The 14056-nt window shown below is 43.4% G+C and overlaps 1 protein-coding gene across 6 annotated transcripts in view; it reads right to left on the minus strand.

The window, feature by feature from the left end:
- The window catches only part of CRACDL (CRACD like), a 494556-nt gene extending 480942 nt beyond the window's left edge, over positions 1-13614 (minus strand). For 3 of the 6 annotated variants that reach the window (XM_085622825.1, XM_085622824.1, XM_085622826.1), the window contains exon 1: positions 13344-13613. The gene's annotated coding sequence lies outside the window, so the exon portion shown is untranslated. Of the gene's footprint in view, positions 1-13343 lie in introns of all 6 variants that reach the window. The other 3 variants (XM_085622829.1, XM_085622831.1, XM_085622830.1) reach the window with 2 other exon arrangements.
- Positions 13615-14056: the final 442 nt, after the last annotated feature.

Here is a 14056-nt window from a genome sequence, read left to right on the forward strand (position 1 = left end):
CTACCCTACGGCAAAAACACATATATGAGGCCCTGAGTGTCATACCAATTCTTTACCTGTAAACCGGTGCAACATCTCTAAAAAGCAACTATTCTCAAGTCGAACCTAGGATGATGAATCAGATTTTCTTTTGCTTGGCTCTAATTTGCCTGTTTGTGCTGCAAGACACACACAGAATTAACATGAAACCCCAATTTGGCTCCTACAAACCGTTTCCAACTGTATACTTATATGCCTATTTAACAAAGCTCATCTAATGTACTATTGAAAAATACATCTATTGTTTGCAAAGATTTTTTTGCAGGAAACCAAAACCCATTGAGTTGATTGAAACTCGCACAGATCAAATCACAGAGTACAAATCCTCATCAAAGTTCCTGGAAGTTTTAAGAACACTCTGGCTGATGAGAGATTGTTTCACTAAAGAGTCCTCGGATTTCTCAGAAGATCCACTGATAGTCGAAAAATAAAGACAGTGTTCTGAAAAGAATATAAAAAGGAACATATTCAATAAGGAATAAAGGACCATTTGTACAAAGCATTTTTCCGGTGGCAAAAAGGCCGATTCGCAGAATTGGGCCTTTTGCAACCGGAAAAATGCTTTTTGGAATGTACAAAGCCCAAATTGCTATTCAGTAACTTGTTACAGAATCGAAATTTGGGTTTTGTGATTCTGTACGTGGAATGGGTGTCCCTTCCAAATACCGAATCTCGATGGTATGCACGAATGTTTTATGAATGAAATGTGGGCAAAACATTCACACTTTACCAGTGGTAATGTATACACAAATGTATAGGGGTCCCCGTGGGACCCCTTCCCCTTTGTAAAAGTTGTGAAAGTTTTTTTTAAGAGCAGGCAGTTGTCCCGCGTACCACTGCCTGCTCTTAAACAATTAAAACAAAACGTTTCATTTTTTATTGTTGAAATGCATCCCATTTTCCTTTAAGAAAAACGGGTTACATTTCAACAAAAAGAAAAATCTTTATACAAAGGCAATCACAGACATGGTGGTCTGCTTACCTTAGCAGGCCACCACACCTGTGATAACTGCAATTTCTAATGGGTCGCAAACTGCAACCTACCTCATTAATATTCATGAGGTAGGTCGATTTGCAACCCACCAGGAACTGCAAGTATGAAACAAAAGGTTCCATACATAAGGAATAGTAAATTCCAAATTGCGATTCGGATTAACTCTCTAATTGGAAATAGCTATTCCTATTCTTTATACATGTGGGCCCTAAGGCCCACATGTATGACTATTTACTTTTGCGACTCGCAATTTGTGAGTCGCAAAAGTAAATATACTAATGTGTCTCAGGCACATTTTTCAATTCCAAATGGGGTCGCAAATGACCTGCCTCGTCAATATTCATGAGGAAGGTCACAATTTGCGACCCAGTGGGAATGGGCAACAACACAGGGATGGTGGACTGCTGGGGACAGCAGACCCCCATGTCTGTGTTTGCTTTTTGAATAAAGTAACTTTTTTTTAATGCAGCTTGTTTTCCTTGCTTGATCATAATGCTAAGATAGAAAAGTTCATCAACCGAATGAATGTCTCACTAGCACACGTGGGCAGTGCGGCTTCATGCCTGGTCACGTCTATGTGAAGTGTTCATCAGCACAATCACTCACCAACATTAGTGCCACAACAGAGTGGCTGTGCACAGGCAGATCCACCACACGTCTTCCTCTGTCATATCAGTGCTTTGCTCTTGCACAATATCAGAACGACTTCCGCAAGGAGGAATGCGAGAGCACCCAACAAGTCTTTTGATAATCTCCCCGTGCTGTCACTCAGCCTTCCAGAAAAATGGCTGTGCAGTGTGAAACGTGGAAAGGGCAACTATAAGACTCAGAAAGGCCTCAACATGTAGCCAGGCTATCCAGTCAGTCCAATCCTCTTTCCAATTATTCGCCAGTCGGAATTACCAACACCTCTCATGTCCACTGAGCAGGAAGCCTACTCCATGTTGGTTCAACAAATAAGAGACAAGCTACAATTTTTCCTTAAAGAAAAAAATAAGATTCCTGTCCGTTCTTGTTTGGGATCATATAATGGAACTGAGGGATCCACAGTTTTGCGCAGGAATTACTTTACACCTCAGAGGTGGGCTCTCCGAGTAATAGTGGGCTGTGTGAGCTAGCTGGAATTGCTGCGGAGGACTTCAGCTACCAGTAATCTTTTTTCCAGAACTTTAAATAAAGTATTACCAGGGCAATACAAGCTTGACAGCAGCACAATAGATGATGTGTGAATGGTCAGAGATATAAGGCATTCAGTTAGAGTGACCTCCTCACTCCAGATCATAATGGACACTGTCTCCAATCCCGAACTTTTCATCTACAAATCATTAATTTCAGGTGAATGAGTCCAATGAATTTAAAACATAACATGAGTAATTGTAAAGCAGTGGTTGCCGGCACGGATCAGGAGTGGGGGTGGAGGGGTGGCGGGGTGGGGGGGGGGAGAGGAGGATGGGGTATGCCAAAAAAACACGTACAATATCACAGAGTCCCGCATCTCTGCTTCATCGGATGCGGCCGTACAGCAATCAGGAAGCACACCCAGGCTCCCAGAGCAATCATACAGCATTGTGATTGGTCTGAGCTCTGTGGTTCGGTGCTCAGATGGAGACTTGGGCCTGGGCATGTTCTCCAAGCAGGCTGTAATACAGAATGCATGGAGAACATGCAATGTGCGCATGACTGTTTGGCCAGCCCCAGAGGGCTTGCCAAGCATTCATGGGCACTTGGAGTGGGCAAACCACTCGTCCCCTGCCCTGAGAGCAGAGCAGTCCCGCCCGCAAAGCAGCTGGAAACAATAAAATGTTAATAACAACAAGTTATTAGCATTTTATTTTTCCTTAGTCACACTGCTTAAAGGCAGTGGGGTGATGCTCCCCCACCTTAGCGAAGGAGCCGCCACTGTTGTAAAGCACATGTTCACCAGTAGGCATCTTGGCGCTGCATAACAGATGTTTATTGTTACACAACTCAATGGTACTCGTTTTGTCGACCTCAGATGGATGAGAGGCTGGGTGGACCCCCCAAGATTCGAACCTGTGACCATGAGGTCGAAAACAGGTCCCTGCTGTGGACGCATTAATCCACTGAGCCACCAGACCCGGCAAGACCTCAACACCAAAAATGTATTAGCTTATCACACAAACGTCCTTCAGGAAACAGTGAAGGAGGTGGCCACCCTACATACAGTAAAATATAGAAAGTAAAGCATTCTATACAGCATATCAATATGAATTGACATTGGTTGTTTTTTTTAACAGAGTTTTATATAGCGCGAACTTGACCCTATTGAAGCGCTTTACATAGCACCAGTTGCATTACATGAAGAGACATTCATTGTTATTAGGCACGGTCGGATTAAGTGATTTGCCCCGAATCACAGGATATTCAGGGTCATTGCCGAGACTTGAACCCGGTTCCCCAGATTAGAGGTCGATCGCCCTAGCCGTTAGGCCAACTCCTCTCCCTGGTTAGTCCAACAATACCCAATTTAAGAAATACCACCTGTAACACTGCAAGGAATGACATGGGTGAAGGGGAATACAGGGATAAAATGGAAATAAACAAAACATCCCCGTAGCCTATAGGAGCAGTTAGGCTATAGGGCCTATGCTATCATCGAGAGTCAGTCGAGGAGGAGGGCAGGCATGCCTAACCTAGTGCCCTTTTTCTATAGGTGCAGAAGGTGGTCCATGCCTTTTCCAAGTGTGGCTACCTGTCTATGAAAGTCACTGTTAATCTACCATAGAATGCAGACATCAGACTTTGGACCACCATAAACCCAGCCCTGGAAGATCTGGAGCCTTCTGAGGGATGTCAGCCTAGTAGCAGAGGGATCAGCCTTCTAGGTAAAGAGAAGAGAGGGTGCGGGCTCCTCGTCTTCGTCTCCCAGCTGAACAATCAGCTGATCAAACAGCAGCTGGACGTTACAATGTATTTTCATCTGTTGCATGAGAACTGACCTTTGCAGTACTTGGATGCCTTCCAGTATGAGTGGGATGGAAATTCAATCAAATCAGTGCTCTAATGAAACTGCATTTAAAGCATATATGCATATAGTACATGGCTACCTAATGTAGCACAAAACGTAACAGGTATCTTGGAGCGAGTGTATAATCTTCATATCAATAAATAGGAAAAAATACTAGTTGCACATGTATTCATATATTGTATGATAAATAACATATGCTATTAAAATCATATTTGGATACCAACTGGTAAAATGATGAAAATATAAATATGGATCAATACAGGAGAAATTTCAAAAAAATAAATGCACTCAAGTCTGGACCCCTATATATAAAACACTCAAAATCCAAAAGAACATTAGAGACCATAATAATTCTGGGTTTAATATAACCTCCCTCCCACCAAGCATTTTTTTTTTGCTTCAACTATTGATCACGATGAACTGACCACTGAAAATCATCTCCTTGAAAAACTGTAACCAAAAATGTGTGGTAATTTCACCTTCTTTTCTGAATGTTATTTTTTAATTTTATTTTTACTGTTTATTGCCCGCATTTCAATCTTCTACAGGTCACTGAAGAAGAACATAACTCGTGGAAGTGTTGTTTATGGCACCGACTAGCTGTTCACAAGTTGTACAGCACTTTTTGAGTGGGCAGCTGAGCACATCAAACACTGGTGCACATGAACCCTCTACATTTAGCCTGTCCGTTCCCCAGACCTCTGGGAAACTAAATCATAATTAGCAAGTGTTACATATTAACAACGTAAAAACCTTCCAATAAGAGTTTAATCTCCTACAACAGATATATTGACTTCGATTAAGTGTGGCTTCAGACAGGTGCGATCCTACCACATTTTAGTTCTCTTACCCTTATAAGGACGGGTTTTTGGGAAATCACTGCTTCCAGGCCTGACTGCTCGCCTACAGTATCATGAACACAACCAAGAAGGAGAAAGGACGAGTCATTCCCCCTTTCTGTCTGCCACCCACTGCCCTCTTACTCTTTGGAGCAAGCCTCCATCAGTATTCAATTAAAGGGTTAATGAAAAAGCCACACATGCCTTAAATTCCACGTCTAACATTTAAGAAACCGACGGGTTGAGAACAAGAACTCTGCACTAAGAAAAGAATCACAAACATGTCTGAAAAAGATAAATGACTTATAAATTGTAGTTTTTTTTTTTTTTAAATGGGTTTTAGTTGGATTAGTAATGGGATTAATAGTAGATTTGGCTTAGCGAAATCTTCAGGGCGCTAGGGTGACGTAAAGCTTAAAGGGGAGAGGTTAGTGCTGTGGGTAGAGCGAAAGAGGGGGCAGGGTACGTGTGTGCCATAGATCAGGGTGAGGGTCAGTGTTATGCTAGGGTGAGGGTGTGGGTGAGGGCTAGAGTGATGTTCACGGACATGGTGAGGGAATAATGTATTCGAAAGTGACAACGATATTTAGGAAAAATGCAGACTGTGGGGAGCGTGGCTTGGCGCCCGAGCCGAATGGCGGCATACAGGTGAGGCTCCCGGCTCACCGGAAGGATTCGTTGTTTTCGCGGCACCCTGCCGCCTGGCTGGAGGACGGAACAGCTGCCTGAAAGTCGGCTGCACGTCGGAAAATGCCTGCGGACTTGAGAGACACGTCTTCAGGCGGTTTGGCGCTGTAAGTCGATGTCGAGGATCTCTCTTTAGCGCGGCCGCCATTTTGTTTTTTCACGCGAATGCGTGCGTCCTGACAAGAACCATGCGTCTGCTTTCAGCTTGTCCATTTGCCCTCTTATGATTGTATTTGGATGTCTTTGGGCTGATTTTTTGTGTGGCTACTCGTTCCTTTGATGCTGCGTTATTTCACTGACTGACTTTTCAGCAATTCTTGTGCTTCTCACTTGGCAGCCATTTTGAGCCTTCTTTATCAATGCTATTGTCTTCACCCTCGCAGCCTTGAGGAATTATCAGCGCAAGTGCTTATTTACCTTCATAGGTGGTGCTAAGTTTTTTTTTTTTTTCTTTTTTCTTTTTTTTTTCTTTTTCTCACCACCCTTGCCTCTTGGCCTCTTGTTGGTCATGTAGCCTATTGGAATATGACTGGGATTTTCTTTTTTGTGAAAGGTGCTTTTGCAATATTCTGTTGATATACTTCATTGCTTAGCATCCCACATTACCTACTGGTGACGCCACCCTCCCTCTGGATAATTTCTTTTCACTGCATTTTCCAACTCGCCTGAATCACTACGGAGTGCATGGAGTGTGCTCTATGGGCAGAACGAAGCTGGCTCATTCCTTTTGTTCCAAGCCAAAACGCATTTTTGTCAAGAATTCGAAAGTCTTTTCGGAATTCTCTAAACTAATAGACTCTTCAGCCTTTGCCTCTCAAGTCTTGGACACTGCCATGGAGCCTCCGTCCGCTGCCTCCGGGAAGATCAATACCAAATGCTTGAAAAAGGACCCTCCAACACCTCCCAAGACGGCTTCGCCTGTGTCTTTGGAGTTACTTCTGGAGGAAATAAGAGCTCTTCGTCCATTCATGGAAGAAACTAACACCAAATTACAAATTTTAACAGACAATTGGTCTCAGCTTGAGACAAGAGTCTCCTCTGTTGAACAAAACATCTCCTCCTTCAAGGAAACCTGCGTCACCGTTTCTCATCTTCAATCTCAAGTCACTACACTTCAGAAACAAGTCGAGGAATTGGAAAATCGTAACAGGCGGAATAATCTCCGCATCTACGGCCTGGGAGAAGGTCTTGAGGGTGCGGACTCTATTTCTTTCTTCAAATCATTCCTTCCAAAATTGCTCAACATGCCAGATGGAACAGTGCTCAACATCCAACGGGCGCATCGCTTAGGTCGTCTCCCATCACAAGCTTCGTCCTCGTCAAGACCTAGAAGCGTTATCTTATATTTCTTGGAATATACGGATTTGTTGAAAGTCCTCTCGGCAGTCAGAGCTTCTTCGAAGATCACGTGGTGTGGCTCATCCTTATTTTTTGCTCAGGACTATGCCAAGGCTACTGCAAACCGTCGTAAAGCATTCTTAAACATGCGGCCAGACTTGCGCTCAATTGGAGCCAGATACGGTCTTTTCCATCCTTGTCTGTTTAAAGTCACACATAATAACAAAAGAATTGCTTATGAAGATCCTCTACGGCTACAAAGCTACATCAATTCTTGTAAACCGATGGCTATGGATTCTTCAGGACATGCTTCCTTTTTCAATGCCTGATATGACTATTTGCTTTACCTATTATTTAAATTGTTGTCTCACATAATAGGCTTTTTCCTTTTTTAGAATGTTCTTTTATCAGGTTTTCAGGTTTTGCTATTGTTGACCTTTTCTAGGTCTTAATTACAGATCGTATCTTCTGTTCTGTTTTTTCTCATTAATGCTATGGTTTTATCTGTTTATATTTATGCCAATGTTTATGCCATTGTTTCTGTTTTGCCTCTGCAAATATTACATTCATTTCTCGTGAAGTTCTTCCGGTTGTCCGTCTAGCTGACCCCTGGATATTTTGTCCATTCCATGTGGTTCCACCCCCTCCCTCGTCTTCACTTGGTCTTTCCCCGTGTAGGTATGTTATTATTATCCTATTGTTTCCTATGCTCTCACGTCTTAGCTTCACCTTCTCTGTTCCTTTCACGTTCCCTTTTCCCTCTTACCCTCTGTGTTATTTTCCTTTTTGCTCTTTGTATCTTACGGTTTAATACCTTTAGTATTTCACTCAATTTCATTCTTGAGGTAGTCTATTTTCAGTTTCAGGTGTTACTTATTTCTCTCACTTTGTATGTATTTGATTCGTCTTTTCATTTTTTCTACGTCTCTAGACAAAGTGTTTCTTTTTTGCCATACCTCTTTTCTATTTTATACTGATCTTGTACTGCATTGGACTTTTGCTTTATGGTTGCATTTTGTGCTATTTTTGAACACTTATGCCTTTGAAATTGGTTACATGGAACGTTAAGGGTTTAAATTCTCCCATTAAGCGGCAAAGAATCCTGACCCACCTAGCCAAGCTAGACGCGGATATTGTTTTTCTGCAGGAGACTCGCCTTTCCGATGCTGAATCATTAAAATTGAAAAGGGGTTGGGTGGGGAAAGTTTTTTCTTCCCCTGGTGATGGTAAACGGAATGGGGTGATGATTCTTTGCCGTAAGTCCCTCCCGCTTTCGTTACTGGCTCAAGCTTCCGATGTTAATGGAAGATGGTTGAATGTTAAATTGTCCTTGAAGGGTGTTCCTGTTTCTCTTTTTAACATCTACGCCCCTACATGTGGAGAACCTTCTTTTTGGTCCACGTTGGCTAAACAGGTTGCTCTCTGCATGGAGGATAATTTCATTTTGGCTGGCGACTGTAACCAGGTCTTTGACCCGTTTATAGATAGGAATTCCAGAGTTTCCTATATTCCTAATAAGCCTCAGAAATCATTTGTACGAGTTGTATCCCAGCACAAGCTTTTGGACGCTTGGCGTCTCTGTAATCCGACCACCAGAGAGTACACTTTCTATTCTCCATCGCATCAAACTCAGTCAAGAATTGATTATGTTTTTGTTTCCCACTCCATCTCACAAACCCTTACACATGCGTAAATTGGCCCTATTTTATTGTCGGATCATGCCCCTGTTTCAATTGGTCTAGAGATTCTGCCTAAGGTTACAGGTCCCAAAAGGTGGCGCTTCAACAATGCCCTTCTCCTGGACCCAAAATTTACTGCCTCTTTTACCACATTTTTTGATGAGTTTTTTATGTTGAATCAAACCCACTCTATGCCCCTCTCAACTATATGGGATGCTTTTAAAGCCTCAGCGAGGGATTTTATTATTGGCTTTGTTGCTAAGAGGCGGAAAATCTCACGTAAATTCACTAAGGACCTTTTGCAGGACATCAAAAAACTGGAGCACTCTTTTTACACCTCACATTCAAAACAGTCTCTCACATCTCTCATCAATGCTAAATTGAAATTTAACAAGAAATCAATGGAGGACGCTTCATTATATTTGTTAAAATCTAGTGCCAAATTTTATGGAGGTAAAAATAAGGCCGGGAAAATTCTGGCTAATTACTTAAAAGTTAAACACAATAAACTTAACATTGAATCTATTTTCGACGATCGTTCGGATTTAAAATTCAAAGATGCCGATATTCTGAACGAATTTTCTCTCTTCTACAAATCCGTCTACGCCTCGGAGTCTCAACCCTCTGATCATTCTTTATCTCACTTTTTCTCGAATCTCCAAAGACCCCCTCACCCTTTGCCAGATCTAGCCTCTCTGGAGTTGGACCTAACACAGCAAGAATTATCAAAGGCTCTCCAGCAACTTAAAAAAGACAAGGCGCCTGGGCCTGATGGCTTTACAGTAGAATTTTATCAGCACTTTTCCAAACTCATGTTGCCCAAGTTACATTCTCTAATAACTTTCTTTAATACATTGGGTAGCTCCTCAGGGTCTTTTTCAGAGGCACACATCTGTCTCATACCGAAGGAAGGTAAGGATCATAGGTATTGCAAAAATTACAGACCCATCTCCCTGGTTAATATTGATTATAAAAAAAATTCCAAAGCCTTAGCTATACGTCTAGATTCCTTCCTGCCTGACCTATTAGGTAAGGAACAATCTGGATTTGTCAAGGGCAGATTTATAACGGACAATACAAGACTCCTTTTTAATGTCCTGTCTAAATCTTCAGCCTTAAAACACTCCCTTGCGGCAATTGCACTTGATGCTGAGAAAACATTTGACAGGGTTGAATGGACCTATCTGTTCTATACTCTTAGTTGGTTTGGTTTTGGTCCCAAGTTCGTATCCTTGATCTTTCGTCTTTACTCCAATCCACGTGCGGCTATCTGTGCTAATGGCTTGATTTCCTTGTTTTTTGATTTAGGCAGGGGAGTCCGTCAGGGCTGCCCTCTTTCTCGTTTCCTTTTTAATTTAGCCTTGGAGCCTTTTCTTTCTAAGCTACGTCAGAATCCAAATTTATTTGGCTTCCAATCAGCAAACACTCACCTTAAATTGGCTGCTTACGCTGATGACATCTTACTTTTTATGTCCAATCCTAGCGTCTCTATTCCTGCCTTTCTGGCTGAGGTACAGGCTTACTCTAATATTTCTGGTTACAAGTTAAACAATGACAAATGTGAGATTCTTCCCCTGACCAAGTACACTTTTAAGGTGGACTTTAGTGCTTCAAATTTCACATGGAGCTCCTCCCATATTAAGTATCTAGGCATGCACGTTACCCCTTCAATATCAGACACGGTAGCGTTATGCTTGAATAAATGTATACAGAAAATTGCTGACTTAGCGGCCAAGTGGCACCCCCTTTACCTATCATGGTGGGGTCGCTTGGATACTATAAAGATGATGTTGTCACCCATTGTATTGTACACCATTGCTAACATTCCAGTTCCCATCCCTGCCAAATTCTTTGAAAAGATCAATTCCACCGTCTCCTCATTCTTGTGGAACTCAAAGAGGCCTCGAATGTCTCTAGCTAAATTAACGCGTCCTAAAACAGAGGGGGGAGTTAATTTTCCCGATTTTCAGGCTTATCAAAGAGCTTTTCTTCTGCGTCAGGCTTCACTTTGGTTGCTTGACCCCTCGGAGGAATGCCCATTATGGATCACAATTGAACGTCTTTTCTTTTCTCCTTTTTCCTTCTCTGAGTATCTTTCCTTCTCACGCAAACCGCAGGCGGTGTCCACTCCCATAATTAAACTGACTTCTAAACTTCTGGCTTCGTCACCCTCTCCGCCCCCTAACACTATTGACTACTTCCTGAGTTCGACAATATGGCATAATAAAGACCTAGTTATCCGCAATAAACCAATTTATTGGAAGAGTTGGCGACGGAAAGGTTTAATATGGATACACCAGTTATTCTCAAATTCAAGTTTTTTACCCTTTCATTCACTCAGACAACTGTTCAACTTACCTGCCTCATTCATACATAAATATAATTTACTCAAGTTGGCTGTGATGGATAGATTCGACCAATTGTCTGCTACGTCCAGTGCCTCTACCTTCCAGACTCCCTCTTCACAGCTTTCTTCCCTACTTAAAACTAAACCCTCGGCCTCTAGCATATACAAGTATCTACAAGGGAAGGACATCATTAGGCAGAAGTCTAAAATAGAAGAAGCATGGGAACGAGATTTTCAATTCTCGTGGCCAGTATCTCTTTGGAATAATATATGGCTTAAACTGCGCAAATCCTCCAGGGCAGCTAACATAACACAAACGTTGTTCTTTGTGTATAATCGACTTTTATTTACTCCGAGTGCTTTGAGTAGCAGATTTGCGACTACTCTAGATATTTGTTGGTCATGCTCCTCCCCAAAAGCTGATATATTGCATATGTTATTGTTGTGCCCTCTTGTAGACAGTTTTTGGAAGCAAGTCTGGTCCCAAATTAATCTGATTTTTGATACTACATTATCCTTTTCTATCACCCATGTTTTCTTAGGGAGTCTTTCACCGTGCTGGGAGAATGTTACAGTTAATACTAAAATTATTGATTTGCTTTTGGCGGCTGCCTTTCAGCAGATCACTGTTAATTGGAAGGATTTTACAAAAATTTCTTATAAGGCATGGTGGTATGTTGTTTGCCATAATCATAGGTTGGACACCTCCTTTGTACATCCTATACAGATGGCAGCGAAGCGTTTAGACCTGAGGTCCCCTGTTACACTTTACCTTGACATGTGCGCCAAAAAATGTTCCCAGCTAAAACCGTCTCAGCAAGAGGTTCTGAAACCCCCTTGAAACCCTTGTGCGTTCCCAGATTTCTTTATAACTCCAATACCTATATGATTTAATTTTTATGTATTAGTGGTTTATTTTTTATTCATAAGTCCGATTTCATTTTGTGTAGTGCAATCTAATGTATTGTTTTGACATGAATTTATTGCAGTGTTTTGACATGAATTTATTGTATTGTTTTGACATGAATTTATTGTTATGACTCCTGTATTGATACCTTTGCTTTTATCAATAAAATTTTCTTTCAAACTAAAAAAATGCAGACTGTGGAAGTTGCCCTGCCTCTTTTTCCCTTTTACCATAGGGGATCTAGGTTGCAAGCTGTATTTAATAGCAACAAACGCCAAAATTCAAAAGTAAGAAATGTAAAGGTCGAAATCTAACGCACTGTGAGAATGTTGCTATCGGTTTAAAAGCTGCACGACATTTTCCCCAAATGTAATATTTTAAATGATGATGTCCGAAGTGGTGTTCCGTTCAGTTACTTATCCTAATCCCCCAGAACCATCCCTATAACCCCATGGCTTATCCAATGCTGTTATGTACCCTGAGTCATACCCCATTACGCAATGTTTGCCACCACAGACGTGTGCTTCTGTGACTGCTGCGACTGGCGTCCTGTCAAACAAGTACTAATTCGCTCGACACCGGAGGGGTATTTGCTTGTGACGTGCACGTCGCAGATTTCTCGGCAGCAGGTGCATTAACCAACCAACCAGCCCTTCCAGCTATAGAGGTTGGTAACAAAGTCTGCCTCCCTGAAACCCAAGCCGGAGCCGCGCAACAATGAAAGGCTACATCCATTCCAAGGTATGTTATTATCATGTCTGGACACAAAGTGCTGGGTATGTCCACATGACGCAAATAACGAATAACCAGATGACGCAAATAACGAACACCGACCTGCCAGTGGGGGGAAATGGAAGGAACAGATTGTAATCAGCTCTCGCCAGGCAGCAGGGACGGGTACCATGGCAGACTTGGCAGTGCGCTCGGTATTGTTCGAAGGGGGGTAGAGTTGGGCACCGCGTTTCATTTACCATCAGGCTGCACGCGGCGGCTGGAGAGTCCCAGTACAAACGAGGCACTTTTTAACGTACATATATAACGGTGTCTGGACCAGGGGCGGCACGTCACTATCAATAGTGCAACAGATGCAGTGCTCACCCAGCGGGGTGTCAATTGAGGCAAACAATAGCTGTTTATTGGTACATGAATGTGTGTGTGGGGGCAGGGGGGAGGGGCAATGGTTCGGACCCTGCATAGCCAGTTCAGATTTGTTTCTAGCATTCTGGGACTTGTAGCTAGCTCTTATTTTATATTAGTGTACACAGGACTGAAAATCCCACAATGTAACAGCAAAAACGGACTGGGTGAGTTATACAGGTATACAGTATAGGGTTAATTGCAATTCAGAGGACGACAGCCCAGTTAAAAAACATAATGCAACTATTTAATACTATAATAAAAATCGAATTCGTGGCACACTTTCAAATAGTTCCTGCTAGATTCGAATTCATATTATCAGCGCAGTGAGAGCAGTATCCTCTCATTGGGGAGCACGTGCTGGACAGAGGGTGAGGAGTAACTTACCCAATGCAGTCGGTACTCTGCTCAGGAAGTTCCCAAGGCGCTGGCGGTCATGGAGGGGCTGGGGCGCTGCCACGGATGGAGGGCAGAGGGGCGCGCGGGCGCAGTCCACGGGTGCAGCTGGGTGCACGGCTGCATACCCTAGAGGTCAGGGTACAGGAACGGTGCTCCGTCAGCCTGCACGGGGAGTTCAGCGGAATCTAAACAAGGTGTATCGGCACAACCACTCCCAGGACCATTACCTGCTCACCGGGCACAGGCCCGCCGCCCCGCCCACTCGGCACCCGGCCAGCGCTGCCATTGGGCTCTAGCAGGCTGGTACCGGGTGGAGGAGGAGCCAGGGGAGAGGCTGCCACCCAGTCAGTGCTGCACCGGCACCTGGAAGTGAAGAGGACGGGCCGGCTGTGCACCCGAGGGGAAGCCATCGGCCACTATTGAGACCGCTCCGGAGAGAGGGACACGTTGCTGGAGGGAGGGCAGCGTTCGCTTCGTGAGTGCTGTCTGTGCTCAGTCAGGTGACAGTCTGAGGGGGAGGCGTCCATTCACTGCGTGAGACCACTCTGGGGCTTATATACAAGCCCCTTGGCCGCCTGTGCGCCACTTTTACCCATGCGTAAAGTGGTGCACAGGCGGCGCAAGGGGCTTTGAAAGCGCCCTGTGCTCACTCAGTCTGAAGAGAGTGACCTGTGAAGGAAGGGAGGCCAGCGGTCACTGTG

Source organism: Triturus cristatus, chromosome 8 (genome assembly GCF_964204655.1).
Source record: "Triturus cristatus chromosome 8, aTriCri1.1, whole genome shotgun sequence".
NCBI classification, from domain to species: domain Eukaryota; kingdom Metazoa; phylum Chordata; class Amphibia; order Caudata; family Salamandridae; genus Triturus; species Triturus cristatus.